This window comes from Paroedura picta, chromosome 6 (assembly GCF_049243985.1).
Source record: "Paroedura picta isolate Pp20150507F chromosome 6, Ppicta_v3.0, whole genome shotgun sequence".
Classification (NCBI taxonomy): Eukaryota; Metazoa; Chordata; class Lepidosauria; order Squamata; family Gekkonidae; genus Paroedura; species Paroedura picta.
The window spans coordinates 14,968,496-14,991,933 of NC_135374.1; the positions used below are offsets into that span (position 1 = coordinate 14,968,496).

At 45.0% G+C, this 23,438-nt stretch overlaps 1 protein-coding gene and 1 long non-coding RNA gene across 4 annotated transcripts in view; one reads left to right on the forward strand and one right to left on the reverse strand.

Moving 5' to 3' along the window:
* CNTN5 (contactin 5) overlaps positions 1-23,438 on the forward strand; it is a 744,496-nt gene that overhangs the window by 354,243 nt on the left and 366,815 nt on the right. The window lies entirely within an intron of this gene.
* LOC143839458 (uncharacterized) overlaps positions 1-23,438 on the reverse strand; it is a 71,655-nt gene that overhangs the window by 4,701 nt on the left and 43,516 nt on the right. Inside the window, exons 2-3 of the long non-coding RNA XR_013231710.1 lie at positions 4,405-4,520; positions 3,034-3,686 (exon numbers count right to left, since the gene is read on the reverse strand). This is a non-coding gene — a long non-coding RNA (uncharacterized LOC143839458). The remainder of the gene's footprint in view (positions 1-3,033; positions 3,687-4,404; positions 4,521-23,438) is intronic.

Here is a 23,438-nt window from a genome sequence, read left to right on the forward strand (position 1 = left end):
ACCTGGAGATTTGGGAGGTGGAGCTTGGGACACATGGAATTTGGGGAGGGGAGGGACCTCCACAGGGCACAATGCCATTGAGTTCATCCTCCAAAGCAGCCATCTTCTCCGGGGGATCTGATCTCGGTTGTATGGAGATCAGTTGTAATAGGGGGCGAACTCTCAGATGCCATCTGGAGGTTGGCAGCCCTAGCTGACTACTTTTGGAAGCAGAAGGCCTGGCCGGGCTCTTGGGTCATTCATGAGTGTTGCATAGCAAGTAGAAGAGGGAAGGCAGCATGATATAGACCTATCTTGTTAGCTCTCAGAATCTAAGCAGGAGTTGTAATTGGAAGGGAGACCACCAAGGAAGATGTTGCAGAAGAAAGCAATGGGAAACCATCTCTGCTTCTCATTTGTGAAACCCCCTTGCTGGGGTCAGCATAGGTTGACTGAGACTTGATATTGCTTTAAGCTCGCTGGTGAGTTTACAGTGAAAAAACCCTGAGCACAGGCTCTGGGAGTTTCTTTGATTCCTCTTTCTTCAGGAAAGAGTGCTTTGCTGAAGCAAGCAGCAACCAACATTAGGTTCAGCGGGCACCATTAAGATCTCTCAGCCTGCTGATGTGTGAAATGTGTGCTTGCAGCCTAGACATAGAGGCTTGCAATGTGCTGTTTTTGTAACTACTCTTTAAGCTTTTGGACTCTGTTCCTATAAGGAGACTGAAGCAGATGAATATGATATATATTTATAATTAATCTTTCCAATAAAGATTACTCTCTTTTAAATCTCAGAGTGCTGTTAGCCTGGATCTGTGCCTCATCCACACTAATAACTGCATACTAATCACTAATAACTGCATACTTCCCAACACTGTTGCTTCTCTGGAGGGACTCAGGACCAAGCCAAATCTGAAACACTTACACTGAGTCTATTTCATTTCAGGAAGGGACAGTGGCAGAACCCACCTTTCCTACTGACTGGCCAGATAACTTGTTTCCAAAAGCTATTCTGATTTATTGCCAGGAAAAAGTGGGTACCAATATAGCAATTTATTTAAAAGTTTTTATTGGCGCTTTCCCCTGTGTTTGCGTTTCACTGCAAATGGACAGAAAGCCCAGCCTCTTAATATGAATTCAAAATACAACGTGCTTGGGGTTGATTAAAATGCGAGGCTGTTCTCTGGTGAACATGAACCAACAACTCTTAAATCTTGTTGTAATAACACAATGAAATTGTAAGTCCAAATTTTGATTAAAGAAATATTATTATGCCAAGTGGCAAAGATTTCTGTTAATTAGTTTTACTTAGGCTCTATTATTCCTGATCTCGGCGTATTAGATATTGATGGAAATAATAGATTACTCGCTGCATCCAGCAGCCAAGAAACACAAATAGGTGTTTCTTGTTTTTAAAACAGACCACATTGATTTACACACACACACACACACAACACACACACTTGGCTAATCGGTTCTCAGCTCAGTTTACCCTATATGTATGTATCTAATAGCCAAAAGTTAACTTCATAAACTCATTTAAAGATTGTAAAGGTTTCTTTAAAAAAAAAGTTGGAATAGTTTTAAAGAGGTTTTATAAAAAATCTCTAGAAACGTAATTATAGCTTGTGAAAAGAAAGCCATATATATATATATATATATATATATATATATATACATACATATATATATATATATATATATATATATTTTGTCGAGACAATGTCATGCATTAGTGGGAATTTGGTAACTCTATTGATCCAGCGACAGAGATTCAACATGAAGCCATGCTTGCATATCAAGTGGAGATACTCTTCAGCAGTGCCGTTTGAGCCACATAGGAGCATTTTATGAAATCTGGGTACTAGGGTTGTGCAATTCGGCCGCCAAGGCGGGGGAGGGGAGGCAAGGGCGTCGGCACGCCGGTTGACGCAGGCATGCAGGCACATCACCTGCGTGCATGCATCGACCGGCATGCCGGTGCGGGCATCTCCCCTTCCCAGAGCACAGAGCTGGCTGCGACGGGTGGGAACGGCCGCTTTGGCGACCGAATTGCACAACCCTACTGGGTAATCTAGGCCATATACTGCACATGGAGGGCAGGCCTAGGGCTCCTATTTTCATGCTGCCACTCTGGTGGTTGGCAGGAAATAATATTTTTAAATGCTGCCAGTCATGGTGTGACATCACTTCCTTAAAAAAAAAACCAGAAGTGATATGAGTCCCGTCTAAAAGGTGCCAGAAACAGTATAGTTTTACCACTGGTGAATCTTAGAGAGGTGTGACATCACTTCCCTGGGTTATCCCTGGAAGTGATATCACACTGTGACCCCCCCACCCCACCCCCATTTTTCGGCCCCAAATTCCCACTGGTTGTCAAGCCATGCCCGGTAACCTTTATCAGACATGATGAGGGGTCATTAAATATTAAGGTGACCAGATTTTAACATTGGTAAAGTGGGACACCATTGACCGGGGGCGGGGGGTGTCTATATGGAGCAACAAAAATGTTTATAGAGTCTTTGCTCGGATGGGCTCCATTGTTGCAGGGCAGCCTATCTAGAGAGGTGATAAGTGACAAATTGATACTCAAGGTGAATATAAGCCATGAAGAATAACAATCATAAGCTTTTTTTGTATCATCACAGCAAACTTGTACTGTCTCTGTGGCTTTTCAAAGCAAGCAACTGTTTACTAAATAATAAATAATATTAGTCAAGGATGATTTGGGGCCTGAGGACCAAGCCCTGTGAGAAAAGGCTGAGGGACTTGGGAAAGTTCAACCTGGAGAAGAGGAGGTGGAAAGGGGACAGGATGGCTCTCTTGCAGTATCTGAAAGGTTGTCATTTAGAAGAAGGCAGGGAGCGGGTTTTTTTGGCAGCAGAGGAGAGGACCAGCAGTAAAGACTTTAAACTATGGATAGAATGGTTCTGGCTAGATATCCAGGGGGGAAAAGATCACAGTGGGAGTAATTCAGAAGTGGAAAGCTGCCTAAGGAGGTGGTGAGCTCCCCCTCACTGGTGGTCTTCAAGCAGCGGTTAGACAGATACTTACCATGGATGGTTTCAGTTGATCCTGCATTGAACAGGGGGTTGGAGTAGGTGGCCTGGCTGGACCCTTCCAACTCTGTGTTCCTATGGTTCTAATTATCTAGGTTGTGTAGAGATGCAGGAATTCATCATGCTCTCTTGGCGCCAAAGATGGAGACCTTTGACTGTAAGTGTGAGAGCAGTTCCTCAGTGGAACAGGCTTTCTCGGGAAGTGGTGAGTTCTCCTCCTTTGGAAGTCCTAAGAAGAGGCTAGATCTGACAGAAGTGCTGATTCTGTAAACATAGGTGGATTGTGAGTGGGTGGGCAGGAGTGGATGTGCCAGTGCTTGGCTCTGTGGCCCTTTCTTGCATGTCCAGAGATATGCCAATCACCACTTTGAGGTCAGGTGAATTTCCTCCAAGTCAGATTGCCCAGTGATTCTCTTGGAAGCTTTAGGATGCTTAGGGCTGATCCTGCGTTGAGCAGGGGGTAGGACTAGATGGCCTGTATGGCCCCTTCCAGCTCTATGATTCTATGATTCTAGTTGGAAGGGACATCATCTAACCATGAACCTGAAGTCACTGTTGGTGGACAGATAGTTGTGAGTTTCCTGGAGGTCCCTTCTAGCTCTATAATTCTAAGAAGAAGGAAACATAATTCCCTGAGATTACCAGCATCTGAAAAGTAGAGATAAAGAAGACATTAGGGACCTAGCCTCCTTTTCACTAAAACTTTCTCATTATCGTTCTCTGAAGGCCAAGGCAAAGAGTCCCTAGTATTCTTTGTTGGTCTCCCATCCATGTGTTGACTAGGGCCAACGCTGCTTAGCTTCCAAAATCTGACGAGATCAGGCTAGTCTGTACTATCCAGGCCAGGGCTGTCCTAAGGACAGATCCTAAGTATAGACCCTACAATAGTGTACTTAAATGGAGGCATAAAGATGAGACGTAAGGAAGCGGGAGCCATCTATTACAGTCTGTAAAGGTAAAGGTATCCCCTGTGCAAGCACCGAGAAATGTCTGACCATTGGTGGGACACCCTCTAGCGTTCTCTTGGCAGACTCAATACAGGGTGGTTTGCCAGTGCCTTCCCCAGTCATTACCGTTTACCCCCCAGCAAGCTGGGTACTCATTTTACCGACCTCGGAAGGATGGAAGGCTGAGTCAACCTTGAGCCGGCTGCTGGGATCGAACTCCCATCCTCATGGTCAGAGCTTTCGACAGCATGTCGGCTGCTTTACCACCCTGCGTCCTAAGCATAGACCCTACAATAGTGTACTTACATGGAGGCATAAGGATGAGACGTAAGCAAGCGGGCACCATCTATTTCCATCTGTACATTTCCGTAAATGTATCTCTTATCAACTCTTGTAGATTTAACTAGCACCCAGCTTACCGGTAGGAGTTGTTTTCCTCTCTAGACATTTAGCGTGAATCACAATGGACGGTTTCCATCTAATTGCGACTTTTAAGATCCAGGCGTGTTTAGCATAATTCTTTTGCGGGCGGCAGCTGAAATACAAGGCGAGTTGACTTAATAACTCATATGCTCACAACAGCAGGTGGTCTTCCCTCGGTTTGTGTGTGATCATACATTCCAGTCAGTTAGAGGGAAATTTACATCCCCTGCTGTCTTCAGTGTAATCTAGCTTGCAGTCAATTTGCTTTAATGAAATTAAAACGGGACGAGGGGATCAGAAGCGGGGATCGTTTGACTCTTTCCGGCACGTGTAATGGAATGCCCGTGCTGTGGGTTAAACACATCACATGCCAACATGGAAATTTCAAAACCCCGAAGAAAGATTTTGCATGATTCTTCTACACCAGCTTGGTGTAGAGAGCCAGCTTGGTGTAGTGGTTAGGAGTGCGGACTTCTAATCTGGCGAGCTGGGTTGGATTCCCTGCTCTCCCACGTGCAGCCAGCTGGGTGACCTTGGGCTCACCACAGCACTGATAAAACTGTTCTGACCAGGCAGTGATATCAGGGCTCTCTCAGGCTCACCTCTCTCACAGGGTGTCTGTTGGGTGGAGAGGAAAGGGAAGGGGACTATAAGTCACTTTGAGACTCCTTTGGGTTGCGAAAGCAGCATATAAGAACCAGCTCTTCTTCTTCTTCAGTAATATCAGGGCTCTCTCAGCTTCACCTCCCTCACAGCATGTCTGTTGCGGGGAGAGGAAAGGGAAGGAGATTATAAACCACTTTAAGACTCCTTCAGGTAGAGAAAAGCGGCATATAAGAACCAACTGTTCTTCTTTTCTCTCCTTGTGTGATTCATCAAGCAGCTGTGGACTTTAAACAGTTGTTTAACTACCAAAAATCTGCAAGATGCCATTTCAAAACAAAATCCCCCAGGCTTCGTCCAAAAATCATACACTCATAGAATCAGAGAGTTGGAAGGGACCTCCAGGGTCATCTAGTCCAACGCCCTGCACAATGCAGAAAATTCACAACTACCTGCCCACTCACAGTGACCCCAATTCCATGCTTTAGTCCTGCCAGAGCAAAAAGAATTCTGAAGGGCCTGCATAATGGAACTCTTTCACCAGGCTATCAGTCAAGGCAAATGAGCCAACCCACCAACCAAAACCGAGAGGCCTCTCCCACCATCAACATTCCCACAGTGCAGTCAACTTGTAAAGTCAAAATTATACTGTTGTTGTTAAACGTTAACTGTCAATTCTTCTATTTTAGTACAAGTTCCTACCGTTAAAAATGTTGCATGTTTAAATCATGATTTACTCTATTATGTTATTGCTAGCTTCTACTGTGTTAAAAAAATAATAATTCACTGTAAACTGCCCTGAGCCACAAGGGAGGGCAGTATATAGATATAATACAGTAAAATAAATAAAAAGGTCCAAATGATGCCCCCCTCCTTAAGAAAACCAGACTCTCTGGCCAGTCTTGCCTGGAAGAAATTTGCCTCCCAACCCCAAAGTGGTGATTGGCATTTCCCTGGGCATGCAAGAAAGGGCCACAAGACCCAAGCACCAACACAGTCCCTCCTGCCCACCCACTCACAATGTGCCTGAGTTCACAGAATCAGCATTACTGTCTGATGACTATCTAGCTTCTGCTTAAAAACTTCCAAAGAAGGAGAATCCACCACTTCAGTACTTTCCGAAACCAGAGTTGGCAACCTTCTGCTTTGCAATTGCTTTGTAAAGCTGTGTCCGCTGTATGTTTCACCACACTCCCAAATAATCTTTCAGACAGAAGCCCGGCTCACAAATGGTTCACCTGTCTGCCTGGAGGTTTAGTGTTTTCCAGCTACTTCAGCTGGAAGGAGAGATAGTTGAATGTGGAACTTCTGCCCCACAATACATAGACATACAGCTGATCTTCATGTTGAACTTAAGAGTAAACAGCAGTTGTGCCATTTGGGGTCCCATTGATCCTGACGATCCCTGCACAGGAATAGGTGCAAGGCCGCCCCCAGATCTTTCTTCAGCTGCTCAGTTGAATTTGTACCTTGATTCTGCTCTCACCAGACGCAATGCGTCTCTAGCTACATGGCATTAGCCACTCGATTTGTCTCCCTGTCCGAGTTGTCTGCTTCAATCTCTGTTAAAGCGTATCGTCCTGAGAACCAAGAGAAAAGCTAAAAAGCTGAGGATGCAACCTCTGGGGAAGAGAGATACTACTTTTTTTGCTGCTGAAGTCCCTGCAGTCTTGCTGCTAAGTATTTTGTACAAAGAAACAAGAGTGTAGTGATGATCAAATCTTTCTTCTTTTTTTTCCTTTGGTCCACTCTGTTGGTGGTGGAACCTGACATCAAGTCACAGCTGACTTCTAGCGACCCTCCAGGGCCTCTTCTGCATGATGGATATGCTGATGAAAACTCACTAAATACATCGTTGTTTTTCTGATCTCTGCAGAAGAGTGAATTTACTCCGCAAAACTGATTTTGCTCTGCATGGTGAACTGCCTCTTCGGTGCTTTAAGCGTCTTTTAAGCCTGGTTTCTGAAAGAGGGTGAACACTGATTCATTTCTCTCCTGCCTGCCTGAGATGCTCTATTAGCCATGCAGAGAAACTCCTTAGTTATGTAGACTATTGACTGCATTAGAGCAGTGGTCCCCAACCTGCGGGCCGCCGCCCGGTGCCGGGCTGCGAAGGCCATGGCGCCGGGCCGCGGCTCCCTCTCCCCGCCCGCCCCCCAGTAAAAAACTTCCCAGGCCGCAAGCTTGCGGCCCAGGAAGCTTCTTACTGCGGGAGGGGGGGAGAGGGAATCAGGGCCGGGCCGCGCGGCTGTGCAGGCGCGGCCCGCAGGCCGATGTGCGGGCATGGCCCGCGGGGCTGCGGGCCGCGGAGGCGCGGCCCGATGCCCTGCCGGTCCCCAGCCTCAGAAAGGTTGGGGACCACTGCATTAGAGAACAAAGCGGAGTTGGCAAAGCTACAGGGGGCAGGGCTATGAATTGTTTCATGCAGAGAGCATTGCAATATAGTTTTTCAACAGACTATATTCAATGCAGAACAACGATTGTAATATAATAAAGTGGTCTAAACTGGTTGTTTTTTAAACTGTTTTGGCTCCGTGCAGAATACCTCCAGGCTCGGGGAATTGTAGTCCATGGACATCTGGAGAACCACAGATTGGCCACTCATGTGTTAGGGTTTTCAAAGCAAGAGATGTACAGAGGCAGTTTGTCATTGCCTGCCACTACTTACAACCCTGGACTTTCTTGGTGGTCTTCCACCTGATTACTAACCATGGCTGATGCTGCTTAGTCTCCACTATCTGACAAGACTGTCCTAGTTTGGCCCATCTGTGATAGGGCCAATTTGTCTATTAATTTCTCTATTCATGTTACCACTACACTCAAAAAAAAGGCAGTCTTGATGCAGTTCTATACATGACTACGTGAAACTTGCAGTAGTGGTTAAGAGTGGTGGCATCAAATCTGGAGAACTGGGTTTGATTCCCCAGTTGTTCACATGCAGCCAGCCAGCTGGGTGACCTTGGGCCTGACACAGTTCTTTCAGAGTTCTCTCAGCCCCTGCCTCAATGAGTGTCTGTTGTGGGGAGAGGAAGGAAAGGTGATTGTAAGCCACTTTGAGACATCTTTGAGTGGTGAAAAGCAGGGTACAAAAGAACAGCCCTTCTTAGAGGTAGGTTGTATGCTGTATTTTACTGATGCATGCAAATGCTCCTTTAAAATCAAAGAATTGTAAAGCTGGAAGAGGCCATACAGGCCATCTCCTCCAACCCCTTGCTCAATCAGCCTAAAACAGCCTTTCTCAACTTTTTTACTGTTAAAAGATGCCCAAAACATTCGTGATCGTGTCAAGTATGGTTGGGAAGCATAGCTGTGTACATGTCCACCTGGTGTCCCTCCCCTTTCCACCCCCTCCTGGCCCATGGTTGAGCATTGGGAGGGTAGACCATGACCATATATGGTCATATCACCTGATAAATGTTTAACAAATTTAAAAAATAGAATAAAAATTAATTAACTCCCTCCGCTTCAGGAAACTATGGATGGGCAAATATTTTAGTTAGCTGAAATCTTGGTAGCAGAGAGTTTCAGAGGTGTCTGACGAACGGAACGTTGACTCTCAAAAGCTTATATCCCCAAAGGTTGTTGGTTTTCATTCAGGGGTAGTCAAACTGCGGCGCTCCAGATGTCCGTGGACTACAATTCCCATGAGCCTCTGCCAGCAAATGATGGCTAATGCTGGCAGGGGCTCATGGGAATTGTAGTCCATGGACATCTGGAGCGCCACAGTTTGACTACCCCTGTATCTGGTATATGCCAGAGATGTGATGAGGAACATAAATCAGATCTTGGTGGAAAGTGCCTTTCACTTAGAATGTGTGTGTATTTAATATTTAATGTTAAAGACTGCTGTGTCAGATATCTCCTGCATTCTGACACATTTCCATATTTACAGGAGGGCTCACAGGGCTTTCTAATTTGATGATCAGACAATGGGGACTTTATATGTGGCTCTTGACGAATCTCTTAATTATTTGCCACATTGCAGATTCTCTAATGTTGTTGTTTATTGTGCCTGTGTGGATCATTTACTGAGAAGGAACTTGATGTTTTGGAGATAAATTAACTTTATGGCTTTGTGTTCATCTACTGTTCAAAATGGTCTTTTTAGGACTTCTGACAGTCTAATGTGTGTGTTTGCGTCTGTGGGTAATGAGTTTCACGGATCCATTAATCAACTAAACCAACTTGGTCCATTTGTAAAGGACAATCTCGATCAGCAATTGCAACTTTAATTTGTAGGGTTCTGACTGTTTATTGTTTGAAACTATTTGTGACTTGACAAAATCCATATGCTCTTGGGCCGGAGACCTGCCTGAGTCAGATCACAAAAGGAAACAACAAAATCATAAAGAAACAAAATCATAATCAGCATAAAATCATTAAAATTACAAAACCATAGTTCAGTTCAGTTCAAACTTTATTACAGTCGTTCAGAACAAATTATACATAAAAGACCAAAAGAATATGGTCATTTAATATAATACAATTTTAAACAGATCATAAAATAGAACTTAACATTCTATTGAAATATGACCATTTTTTTAAACTACCGATATATTTATTGACTGTGTTACTGTAATGAAGAAAAAATAGAACTTTATACCGCCCAGAGCCATATGGAAGGGTGGTATAAAAATCTAAAATAAATAAAATAAATTTTTAACTAGGGATAATTTCATTTTTAAAAAATTTCACAATATACTTCATTTCTCCCTCGTCCATATATCGAGCATCCCATCACATACCATATAATGACACCAGTACCCCAACTACATTGGAGTTCTGAACAGGGCATTTGTGTTCTTGATTAACAGCATGAAATTTGAAAGTATAAGATGTTGAGGAATGGACATGTGACATAGATCATGGTAGAAAACCCACAATCCCTTTTTTTGTGTGCTTTTGTTCTTTAACTGCTAAATGTCAAATAATACTTAATGGATTCATTAAGTAATATTGCATATGCACATCCTGAAATTAACATCTGCCGGCTAAGAACTTGCTCTTCAACCGTGATCTGGTTGCCCATGCCTTCAGAAGTGAGGTAGGTGGCAAACAGAGACATGGCTTTTTAAGTGATGGCCCATCAACTGTGGAATGCCTTTACCTTGAGGCCTAGCTGGTGCCCACACAACTTTCTTTAAGTGCCAGGCCAAAACATTTCTGTGTCCCTAGGCTTAACTATGAAGCTAATCATGAAGCTGAGGAAAGGGAAGGCAACTGTAAGCTGTTTTGAGACTCCTTCTGGTAGAGAAAAACGGTATATAAGAACCAACTCTTCTTCTTCTTCTTCTTCTTCTTCTTCTTCTTCTTCTTCTTCTTCTTCTTCTTCTTCTTCTTCTTCTTCTCGTTCTTCTTCTTCTTCTTTTAAATATATCATGTTTTCATTCTGAGAAGAGTTTAAGCAGATTCCTATCCTATTTCATGTTATTAAACACTGCTGAGCTTTGAACAGGAAGCTTTCCTTTTATGATTTTTTACATTTATATTCTGTTTCCTTTGGGAAACCACATCGGGCTTATGCCCTGGAGAGATGGCACGGGAAATTTACATGCGTAAATAAGTAAGTCAATCAGTAAATAAAATGATGGGGGGAGTATATTAGCCTCCTTCTCCCTTACTATCCCCCAAGCTGATACTTTGTAGAATTTCCCCAGATATTTTTTCCCTGTTTCTAAGACAGAGATGTTTACAGCTTCCATTGCAATCATAGTCCAAACTTTTCAGCATGAAACGACATTTGTACTCGCTTGCAGGTGTGGTTGGTATGCCTCTCTCTACTTTTGGCAGCATTACATTAACGCACACCCTCCCCTGATCTAGCTTGATTCCCTTCCTAATGTTCCACGTGACACAAATGTATTCCATATGTCATAGCTGCCATATTTGGAAACGAGCCATGGATATGCCCAGAGGCACGTAGTTACAGCAAAAGTGAGGCTGTTCTAGGAGCCTCCTTTGGCTTCCTTTGAGAAGTTCTAGGCATTTCCTTTTGCCAACTATTTCTCTGCTGACTTCCCTAGGCATGAAAACCCCTCCAGATTTTGGCAACGGTTGACCGTGTGAAACGTCCACAGCTGCCAAGCAATCGAGCGTTTTCACGTCTGTGTTAAAAACTTGATTATTCCTGATGGATGAGAAGTTTACAGGGAGATGATAATTAGCGAATGATTTTGGGGGCGCTTTTGTCCATTCCAATTTGTCGGGGCATTGATGGAGGCATCAATAGCGCTGACCACGGTAATTGCATAAATTAGAGACAGCTCAAATAACACACACATTTGCATTTGCCTTTGGAGCGGCTGGGATTGGCGCATGGCGCTGACAAAACATGCGCCGAGACTTGGGGACTCTGTTGAGCGATGGCTTTTTCATCCCGATGGTTTCACATGTTTGAGCGTGGACGGCGCAGCTTTGACAACAGAGCAAGACCTACAAGCGTTCGAGTCCCTGATGGCGACGACATACTCGTCGGCGATAAATAAATTATGACTTCTAGACTTCCAGATCTGTCAATTTGCATTGCTACTGTTGGCTCACTCACCATTAAAACAGGGAAGGAAGGCCAGAGCTACCATCGTGTTCAGTCGTCATGATGTTGACACTCCAGCTTTACATAAAAGGACAGCGTATTACTCGTCATCCTCCTAATATGCATGAATGGCAGTCTTCAAATGAAGGGTGGATACATACTTTTCTTGGATGCTTTCGGATGTTTTGGGTGGATCATGCGTTGAGCAGGGGGTTGGACTAGATGGCCTGTATGGCCCCTTCCAACTCTATAGGCTGCCTAATAGGTTGCCTAAGGAGGTGGTGAGCTCCCCCTCACTGGCAGTCTTCAAGCAAAGGTTGGATACACACTTTTCTTGGATGCTTTAGGATGCTTAGGGCTGATCCTGCGTTGAGCAGGGGGTTGGACTAGATGGCCTGTATGGCCCCTTCCAACTCTATGATTCTCTGTGATTCTATGATTCTGGAGGGAGTCTGTAGCCTTTCCCCTCCTACTTTAAGGGACTTGGCCATAATCTAAGGCAGCGGTCCCCAACCCCCAGTCCAGGTACCGGTACCGGTCCGCAGATTAGTCGGTACCAGACCGCGGCTCCTTCTCGTCCTCCTCCCCAGCTGCTGCCTCAGGGGCTGCCCTGCCACTCTGCTGCTGGCTCACCTTTGGTGCTCTCCAGCAGCTGCCATGGCTGGGGCTCCCCCTTGACGTGGCACTGCACAGCTGCTGCTGGCAGCACCCCCCAGCAGGCAGCGGGAAATCAGGGGCGCTGGCGGGAAAGCAAGTGGAGCAGAGGCTCAGGCGGTGGCGACATCCCTCGGCAAAAGACTACCCCCCCCTCAGGCCTCTGTAAAGGTGTCAAGCTTTGACCGGTCCCCAGTGATAAAAAGGTTGGGGAGCACTGGTTTAGACCACACTGAATCATAGAACCATAAAGTTGGAAGGAGCCATACCGGCCATCTAGTCCAACCCCCTGGCCTATGCAGGATGAGCCTAAAGCATCCAGAATAAGTATCCAGTCATTGCATAAAGACACCCAGTGAGGGTGAGCTCACCACTTCTTAGTCAGTACTATTCTACACATAGTTTAAAGCCATTAATAAACAAAAATGAACAAAACAACGAGAAAACCAATGTATATTCAGTGAACATTATTTTTTACCTTGGGGTGGACAGGGACCTCAGTGGCATATAGAGCTCAAAGCATCTAATTTCTCCAGGGGAACTGAGCTCTCCTTGAGCCAAGGTGGTTTGCAAATGGAGAGAGAAGACCTAAAGCTGAACTGAGAAATACAATATCAAAAGCAGAAACAGGAGCCTTTGAAGAACAATCAGGGAAAGAAAAAGTTCTTCACCTCTTTAAGTGAGCATTTGAGGTTTTCTCTTTTCTTTGGGATTCTGGTAGGGGTCCAGCCGCCTGGTGGGATCTGGGGATTCCCTGGGATTACAGCTCATTTCCAGACTAGAGAGATCAGTTTCTTTGAAGAAAATGGACCATAGAGTCATAGAATCATAGAGTTGGAAGGGACATCCAGGGACATCTAGTCCAACCCCCTGCACAATGCAGGAACTCACAACTACCTGCCTACCCACAGTGACTCCAATTCCATGCCCAAGTGATGCCCCCACCACCATCAAAAATATCCAGAAACCAGCCTAGCCTGGAGTAAATTCACATACCATCCCACAGTGGCAATCAGCAATACCCTGGCCTCAAGAGACAAACACTGGCACATCCCTTCCTGCCCACCCACTCACAATCTGCGTAAGTTCATAAAATCGGCCTCTCTGTCAGATGGCTATTCAGCCTCAATTTAAAAACATCCAAAGATGGAGAACCCACCACCTCCCGAGGAAGCCTGTTCCACTGAGAAACCGCTCTAACGGTCAGCAACTTCTCCCAGAAGTTTAGCCAAAAATTCTTTTAAATTGATTTCATCCCATTGGTTCTGATCGAACCCTCCTAGGGCCACAGAAAATAACTCTGCTTTATCTTCGATGTGACAGCGCTTAAGTATTTGAAGATGGTTACCATATCATTTCTTAGTCGTCTTGTCTCCTTTGGAAAGTTGACTGGATGGCATTGTACCCCACTGATGTCTGTGTCCTGTCCCAGGTTCTATCCCCCAAAATCTAAGTGTTAGGATTTGGCAGCCATAATCCCCCCCTCCCCATCCCCTGGTGGTAGCCAGGGGGACAGGGCAACCCTAGCTATTTGCCAACATTTTCTATGACTTCCCTTTGTTCAGAGAGTCCTTTCTGAAGAGTGCTGCAAGATCCTATCTCTGCAAGTGTCCTTGTATTTCTAGACATTATGATTCAGTTGTACTTGTAGTTGCAAAGCTGCTGGGCATAAGATCAAATATTTGTGGCAAACAATAGTACTTTTAATGTTTTCCTTTTGACCCAATTTCATACAAGTCACAAAAGAGCTGTAGTTTATTGACGCGGACTACACTCCTCCTTCCAAGGGTCTCCAACTAGAAAAGATAATTTAGGGGAGGAATCTCCATAGGTAGGGTTCTATTGATCCTGGGACTTGAAGCCATTCCTCTTGGGAGTTTCCCTCACCTAAGGAGTCCAGAAAGGGAGGAAACGGGAGCAATAGGACTTTAAAAAGAAAGAGACATACAGCGAACGGAAACAAACTGAGCCCTGAATGGAGCTAAAGCCATGCAGAATCAACACGAAAGCCCAACCCACCCACAACATGAGAGTTGGTCTGCAGAAGAAAAAAATACAGCCGAGGGGAATGCAGGGCAAAAGCAAAGGAAAATACTAGTGCAGAAAAGGCTCTTTGCAATCCATCACAATCACCGCCTTGTGGCAGAAACTGGGAATGAAATAACTATCCCCTCACCCTCAGCTTTGCAATCACAAGTGCTTCACCCTGAGTGGTACCCAAATGCAGACCTGAGAGCTGCTAGCTCTGCTGCCTGCCACTTCCGGAAGCATCTCCGGACCTCTGCATCAGTGGCGAGTCGTGAGAGTTCTCGCATTCTAAAAACAGCTCGTTTGAGGACCAAGCCACTTCTCCTTTGACATTTCGGTTTACCAAGCCCTCGCGACTGTATCGAATCTGAATGCAGAGCACAGCTCCTGAAATCTTGCTTTTTAAACAGCTCTTTCTTTACCCGGCATCGCTCCTTGTGGAATGCCGCAGGCTACGACTTCACCAACCGGGCGGCAGTCCCTTTAGGGTTTCCCTTTGCAAGTAAATAGTGTACTCCTCTCAAGGACTGATGCTTGAGTCCCCCGTTCTCAGGCTTCGTAACTGGGATGTCGCTATGACAATTACAAGGATGCTTTAACTTCTGTAATGTTTTTATAAGCCAAGTTTCGTATAGTGGTTAGGAGTGCGGACTTCTAATCTGGCGAGCTAGGTTTGATTCTGCGCTCCCCCACATGCAGCCAGCTGGGTGACCTTGGGCTCGCCACGGCACTGATAAAGCTGTTCTGACCGAGCAGTGATATCAGGGCTCTCTCAGCCTCACCCACCTCACAGGGTGTCTGTTGTGGGGAGAGGAAAGGGAAGGCGACTGTAAGCTGTTTTGAGCCTCCTTCATGTAGAAAAAAGTGGTATATAAGAACCAACTCTTCTTCTTCAATAATATCAGGGCTGTCTCAGCCTCACCCACCTCACAGGGTGTCTGTTGTGGGGAGAGGAAAGGGAGAGGAAAGGAAATGACAATTACAAGGATGCTTTAACTTCTGTAATGTTTTTATAAGCCAAGTTTCGTATAGTGGTTAGGAGTGCGGACTTCTAATCTGGCGAGCTAGGTTTGATTCTGCGCTCCCCCACATGCAGCCAGCTGGGTGACCTTGGGCTCGCCACGGCACTGATAAAGCTGTTCTGACCGAGCAGTGATATCAGGGCTCTCTCAGCCTCACCCACCTCACAGGGTGTCTGTTGTGGGGAGAGGAAAGGGAAGGCGACTGTAAGCTGTTTTGAGCCTCCTTCATGTAGAAAAAAGTGGTATATAAGAACCAACTCTTCTTCTTCAATAATATCAGGGCTGTCTCAGCCTCACCCACCTCACAGGGTGTCTGTTGTGGGGAGAGGAAAGGGAAGGCGACTGTAAGCTGCTTTGAGCCTCCTTCATGTAGAAAAAAGTGGTATATAAGAACCAACTCTTCTTCTTCAATAATATCAGGGCTGTCTCAGCCTCACCCACCTCACAGGGTGTCTGTTGTGGGGAGAGGAAAGGGAAGGCGACTGTAAGCTGCTTTGAGCCTCCTTCATGTAGAAAAAAGTGGTATATAAGAACCAACTCTTCTTCTTCAATAATATCAGGGCTGTCTCAGCCTCACCCACCTCACAGGGTGTCTGTTGTGGGGAGAGGAAAGGGAAGGCGACTGTAAGCTGCTTTGAGCCTCCTTCATGTAGAAAAAAGTGGTATATAAGAACCAACTCTTCTTCTTCAATAATATCAGGGCTGTCTCAGCCTCACCCACCTCACAGGGTGTCTGTTGTGGGGAGAGGAAAGGGAAGGCGACTGTAAGCTGCTTTGAGCCTCCTTCATGTAGAAAAAAGTGGTATATAAGAACCAACTCTTCTTCTTCAATAATATCAGGGCTGTCTCAGCCTCACCCACCTCACAGGGTGTCTGTTGTGGGGAGAGGAAAGGGAAGGCGACTGTAAGCTGCTTTGAGCCTCCTTTATGTAGAAAAAAGTGGTATATAAGAACCAACTCTTCTTCTTCAATAATATCAGGGCTGTCTCAGCCTCACCCACCTCACAGGCTGTCTGTTATGGGGAGAGGAAAGGGAAGACAAATGTAAGCCACTTTGAGACTCCTTCAGATAGAGAAAACTGGCTTATAAGAACCAACTCTTCTTCTTCTTCAAGTGGGGAGAGGAGTGGAAGCCCACACAGACATAAACAACTCTCATGTTGGAATGACTGCCATTGCTGTCCCTTGGTCCCCACTGTCCGTAGACAAAACCAATAATTGTGGAGGGTCTCAAAACTGAGAATAGCTAGTGAGTTGCTAATATACTAATCTCCTTGGTTTGTGACCTCCTCTCCCTATTTTCCTTATTTGATTGGTGGTAAGTAGAGCCCCCAGGAGGTTTTTAGAACAGCAAAACAAAGGTTCGTTGTACAATTCCGAGTCACTTGCGCGGTTAATTCATTTTTTGCTGAGTCCATTCCTTTGTATTGATTTTTCTATCTGGGCAATACGTAGCCAGGAGCAAGAATTATTTGCAGCTGAAAGCGTTTGTTTTATTTTGTTTATTTCAGTGGGCACTAGATTGCATCTCTGGGTATTTATAGCTTGGGTGGGGAATGAAAGTGGGGCAAAGCTGGCCTGAAAAAGAGGACAGAATAGCTCCATGGAAAGCTCAGTGTTTGCTTCTGCCTCAATCTACAACAGTAGATGAGATCAAACATCTTAGATGACATTTCAGGGCTGCTGAATGCAAGAAGCTCCTTATAGTGTCAGGCAATTGGTCTATCTGTGTACATTAGGAGCAATTTCACATTTGACCTGAAAAATCTCTTTTCTGATTTCATTTTCCCTTATTATTCATTTATTGTTTATTCATTACATTTATTAGCCACTGTTCTCGGGCTAGTATAAAGCACAATGTATAAAGCACAATAAAATATAACGGTATTATATAGTATAAAGCACAATAAAAGTATAAAGCACAATAAAAGTATAAAGCACAATAAAAGTGCTATAGCACAATAAAGTTCAAAGCACAATAAAAGTATAAAGCACAATAAAAGTGCTATAGCACAATAAAGTATAAAGCACAATAAAATATAACAATACAAGAACCCAGTACGGTAAAACTTTTAATAACAGATACAAAATCCTCCCTCTAAAGAATTCCTGACTCCACAGGCCCATGTAGACACAATGCTTCAGGACAGGTACCTGGAGGAGGGGACCAATGAGATCGTCCTTTCCCTGGCCTCTAACAAACACCTGGTGGAAGAGCTCCATCTTGCAGGCCTTGTGGAAATGAGTTAGTTCTGACAGGACTTTTAGTTCTTCCGGGAGCTCATTCCACCAGCTAGGGGCCAGGACCTTGTGTAAATAGAGCCCAGGCATTCACTTCAGACTCTTCTCTTTCCTCCCACTGACTATTTCCTATAAACTATACTTTGTTTCAATAGCTGTATATGGTACCTGATAGGATCTGAAGAAGCATGAGGGCACACAATCGTTTTTACCCAGAATGCAACTTTTATCGGTCTGAGAGGTGTCACTGGATTCATACTCCGTTCTGCTGCTTCAGGCCAACCCAGCGACCCACCTGAATCAAACCACATGATGCGTGTTGTATACAAATAAGAGATGTGCATTGTACATATAAAAAAAGCCTGAATTATAAATGCTGCACTGAATTCCTCCGAAGAGCAGCAGAATAATAATAAAAAAGAGAAGGCTTTATAAATAAATGTCCTCAAGTGTATATAAAAGCCATACCACAAGCATATGGAATGCAAATGAATCAGTTTCCGAACACTGTGAAATGTGGAGAAGAAACTGTTTGCAAAACAATAATCCAATGGAAAAAGAGAGATTCACACAGTCCTATTCACCAGAGGAATTGAACTGTCGTATTTGTATCCCGCCTTCCTCCAAGCTGGCATGTTTTTCTCTCTTCTGTTTTATCTGCACAACTCAGAGCGACAGTCACTGTGTGAGTCCCCTATGGATGAGCTTCACGCAAGATATCTTACCCCTCCCAAAAATTCGCTTATTGAGATGTAGCAAAGGATTCCTCTCATCCACTTATCTTTTTAAAGTGTCGTTTCTCTTTTGTTTCCCACTGAAAGGAATGCATCTGGTTGAATCCAGCCCTTGCCTTTGCTTTATGTTGCATGGCACAGAGCACAGAGTGGCGCTCTAGCAGGAGGCCAAGAGGCCTCCAAGCACCTACAGGGTGGAGTTCTGAAATTTTGCAGAGACTCCCTGTCTGACCCCTCCCTTCTCGAAATCTCTCTTTGAGCCACACAGAATTGGTTAGAAACTAAACAAAAGATAGTTGGATTTCAGAGAGAAAAGGAGATAAAGGGTTTTTAAAAATTATTATTGATTTGCTTCCAGCAACCCAACTTTCTTCCTAATGGGGACCCAAAATGTTCTTCTCTCTGTTATTTGATGCTCACAACAACTCTCTGACTCATGCCGAGTCTGCTTCTATGGCAGAGAGGGGGGTTGAATCTGAGTTTCCCAGATCTTAGTTTAACAGTAACCACTACACCACACTGAAGATGAAACTCAAATACTTTGGCCACCACATGAGAAGGAAGGACTCCCTGGAGAAGAGCCTAATGCTAGGAGTGATCGAGGGCCAAAGAAGAAGGGGACGACAGAGAATGAGGTGGATGGATGGAGTCACTGAAGCAGTAGGTGCAAACTTAAAAGGACTCCAGGGAATGGTAGAGGACAGGAAGGCCTGGAGGATCATTGTCCATGGGGTCGCGATGGGTCGGACACGACTTCGCACATAACAACAACAACAACTACACCACACTGCCTCTCAGAAGAGTGAAAATCACAATTGTGATCTCTCCAGAATTGTACTGCACACTAAAAGTTCCTTCACCCTGGCTTTACGTGAGATAGAAGGCTGCTGTCCTCTAATTACTCCATTGGGAGCTGCAAACTGGCTGTATTCTCCCACAAAAGGGTTGTATGAAATTAGAATGGCCATGTGAAGCTACTGCTTGAGGTGCTGATATGGTTTCCATTCCTTTCACTTGGAGATTTAAGCCACTTGAACACCCAGAGCATTTCCACACATCAGTAAAAGTAGCATTATGCCAGCTGAATGGCAAAGCACTAAATTTTATCGCGCTTCCCAGCCCCTCCTCACCTTTTCTGCTGTCTCGCCTTTGTCGGCTTCCTTTTTGCACATCTCACCCTCCACAACGCACCTTATACGCAACTTGTTTTCACCTGTCAATCAATTCAGGTGGCCAATCCCTTTTCTCCATATTTTGCAATGCACCTTATACGCAACTTGTTTTCACCTGTCAATCAATTCAGGCGGCCAATCCCCTTTCTCCATATTTTGAAGGTCCTGTGATGCCTGCTAATTTTTTTTAAATTCATACTTCTCTGTTGCAATGCCTATGCATGGAATCATAGATGCATAGTGCTTTTTGAACACCACCCCTTATGGGATCACGAGTCCATTGATACATTTAAAAATTGACATAATTCCTGATTTTTTTTTGGGGGGGGGAAACATTTGAGAGGCATGCTTTGTGCTACAACTTTGAAAAAAATAATTTTATTTCTATAATCGCCTGCACGCTTGTTCACTATTCGTTGCTCCAGAAAGTTAGCCATTAAAAAAAAATCCCATCCCCAGGAACAAGGGAGAGTGAAGCGGGTGAGAGGGTGGGATGAAGCAGGGAACTTTAGTGTGTTTGAGCCTCCATACCCTTCTTCTGCTGGTTGCCTGCTGGTTGCTCTCTGGTAGCTAGTGCTTTTTAGGTTGGTGAATCCACTTTATGCGATTCCCGAACTCACACTTTAAAATGGAGGATATAGCGAGCAATTTGCTGCCCAGATGCTGGATGTGGGTAATGTCATGTGGCGTGGCCACAATATAACAACTACATCAGGTAAGCATTTCACTATATTTATTGGGTGCAGAAAAGCCCTCCAGTCTTCTATCATGAAGCAGGCTTCCCAGCTGCCAAATTCATCTTTGGCTTAAAAGCTATGATCAAGCCAGAGAAAAGTTCGCCCGCCCCATCCTCCTCTCCTTTTTCATCTCTCACCCCACCCTAATCTATCTTCTCCATTGATACAGAGCAATGCATTGGGAGTGGAAGCCGGAATGGTTTAAGGATTTTGGGGCCCATAGCAGCAGAGCCAATTTAAGGATTCGGGGAGCCCTAGCAGAGTACAATTTTGGTGGGAGCAGCAGGACAGGGGCAGAGAGGGCCCCCACAGTGGAAAGGGGTGTGACTACAAATGTCCTTAAAGAAGGAAAAGAGGGGAGGAGAGAGAAACTATGGCCCAAGGAGGAGAGCATTGTGCAGGGCCCAGGAAGCACATACTATATATGCTACATGGATAAACCAGCCCTGAATGGGAGCCAGCCTGAGAGGGGAGAATCTAGCTTCTTTTACCCCTCTGCTTTCTCCCCCCCCCCTCCCCAAAAGTACTGTCTATGGTCTGGAGTTCCCAGAAGATACAGCAATAAGTGTCAAGCAGTCTGGGAACAATCTTCCCACAATGCACCAGGCACAGTCTCCTTTCTTTTCCACCAAGTGCATATAGAGAGAATGACTTCCCAGAAGGACTGGCATCAATAAGCATCCTGGGCACTATAATTCCTTAAGTGAACTCTTGGGAGAGGCTGAGAGAGAAGAGAAGTGTGGGATGTTTCCTGTCCCACTGCTTCTCCTGCACTGCTTCCCAGCAGCAGAGCAGAGCAGTCAGAAGAAGGGAGGGAAGAAACCCAGAGGGGAAATGGAGGGTGGCACCTAGAAGAACCAGTCATGTTCCGGGAGACATTATCTGATGTGCCACGATGTGCTGAGCTCTCTAAGAGCTCAGATTCCACCTCAACTAAAATAACTTCTTAAAAGTAGAAACGATGGAGCACTTGTTTTGCAGAATGTCTTAGGCTCAACCCCTGGTAGTAGGCGATGGGATAGACTACTGCCGGAGACCGACCCTGCTGCCAGTCAGGGTTGACAGTATTGCCCTTGATAGACCAGTCTGAGTCCATATAAGGGATTGCTAATACACATGAATGCATGAAGCTGCTTTCTATGGTAGTACGTGTGCATGTTCATGCAATACAGTTCATGTGTCTGAGCTCATGGCAGGACCTGGCTCCTTGGTCCTGCCTTCAATTTTAATGTATCTAAAAGTGAATGCTCTCAGAAGCATGATGCTATTCTCTGTGTTCAAATCATCATGGATAAAACACAAACTCGGTTGCATATGGATCCAGGAGGCAATGTTTGGTGAAAGTTGCCTCCAGTTGCTGCTGTGGCGAAACCAGGCTAGGCCCCAGGGGACTCTTGTTCCCACCTGGGATGCCCCAGCAGCATCATGCAGCCTGCTGTGGAAGATGGGAGTTGCAGGAAACTCTGCGGCTTTATCATCATCTGCAAAACAGAGTAAAACTTTCCTACTTCTTAGGTGCCTAGAGCCTTAACCGTGTTGTAAACACTGACTTCCTGCAGCCACAGTAAATATCTTGGCTTCATGCAAGAATGACAGATGTTTGGAAGGGTAGCAGTCACCGAACGGTTCAAACGATGCCCCCTCGAGCACCAGGGAGTTTGCAAGAGTTTTACACCAACTTCACATCAGAGTGAAACGTGCCAAAGGAAAGAACTCTTTCTCCATTGGTGACTGATAAGGAAGGGGTAGATGCCTCGACACTGATATTGCATTGAATAGAATTTCATTTGAGATCACTCCTGTGGTTGGCGAATTGCAAAACCGGATTGTTTTGCTGTCTTTTAAAAGGTCTGTGGTATGCCTTGTTATTCTGAGAAAATTATGTTGGCAGCGTTGGCATATGTAAAGGAATGCAGTGTCAGGCTGCTCAAAGAATAAAACAGGTTTATTGTGAAGAGAAACAACTTTGGGTCGAAAGGAGAAAGAGAGAGAGAGAGAGAGAGAGAGAGAGAGAGAGAGAGGTAACGAACTGCTCTAACTGTTGTCTACAAACATTCAGTCTGTTCCACTGCTGTTCTGGAGGCAAGCAGGGAGGAAGTGTGCTCAAATGAGCAGGAAGTCTCCCACTGAGCCAATCAGGAAATGTGCTCAACAGATCATGAAGTCTTCCATTGTGCCAATCAGGACACTGGAGGAGATAATTCGAAAATCATCAGGAAGTTCCTATTCTAACTATGTGTAATATAGATCTCCTCTGATGCCCCCTGCAGGGCATTCTTTATTTTCTGCTCAATCATGCATGTTGCAGATCTTGCATAGTCCAACAAATTATGCGTAGGTGAAAGTTCTGGTGGCTTGTACTTGGCCATTGCTGACCTAGTTGGGGTGTGGGAAAGCTTTACTAGAATCTGATATACACACTGTTTGGTCTTCTCCAGAAAACAGAAATCACCTAGGGGAATGGCCACTTTGTATGGTGAACTCTATGATACTGTACCCCATTTAAGTCTCCACCTCTCCAGGCCACACCCTCCTCTGGCTCCACCCCCAGAATTCCCAACCTGGACCTGACCACCCTAGAAGAAAGACATCCTTTGATGAATAAGCATCCTTTGGTAGAAGACTTACTGTACAATCCTAAACAGTTTAAATCCCTTTTAGGTCCAGTGAATTCAATGGATTTAGAAGAGTCCAACATTGGTTTGAATTGCACTGCTAGTGGATATAAATCATTGGCTCCAATATGGCTGGGGGGGGGGAGTCCTTGGATCTTATGACTTTCAGCTCTAAGGAGCTTAACTGGGTTCAGGGGTATTCCTTAAATTATTGTCAGGTTGGTCTGCAGCAGCAGGACAAAGTCTGGGTCTGAGTATATAGGCTATGTAGGCTAGATATCAGGGGGGGAAAATTCACCATCAGAGTAGTTCAGCAGTGGAATAGGCTGCCTAAGGAGGTGGTGAGCTCCCCCTCACTGGCAGTCTTCAAGCAAAGGTTGGATGCACACTTTTCTTGGATGCTTTAGGATGCTTAGGGCTGATCCTGCGTTGAGCAGGGGGTTGGACTAGATGGCCTGTGTGGCCCCTTCCAACTCTATGATTCTGTGATTCTATGGTAAAGCTGAACACCATTGACCGGAGGGTTCTTGATTTAAAAAATTGGTCTATATGGAGCAACAAAAAGTTTCATAGAATGCATAGAACGCCAAAATAGTATTGTAATATATATTTTAAAATTTCAACATAAGTACAATTTGCCAGGTACCCCCCCCCCCAGATGTCCCTCCAAAAATGGGACAATCTGGTCACCT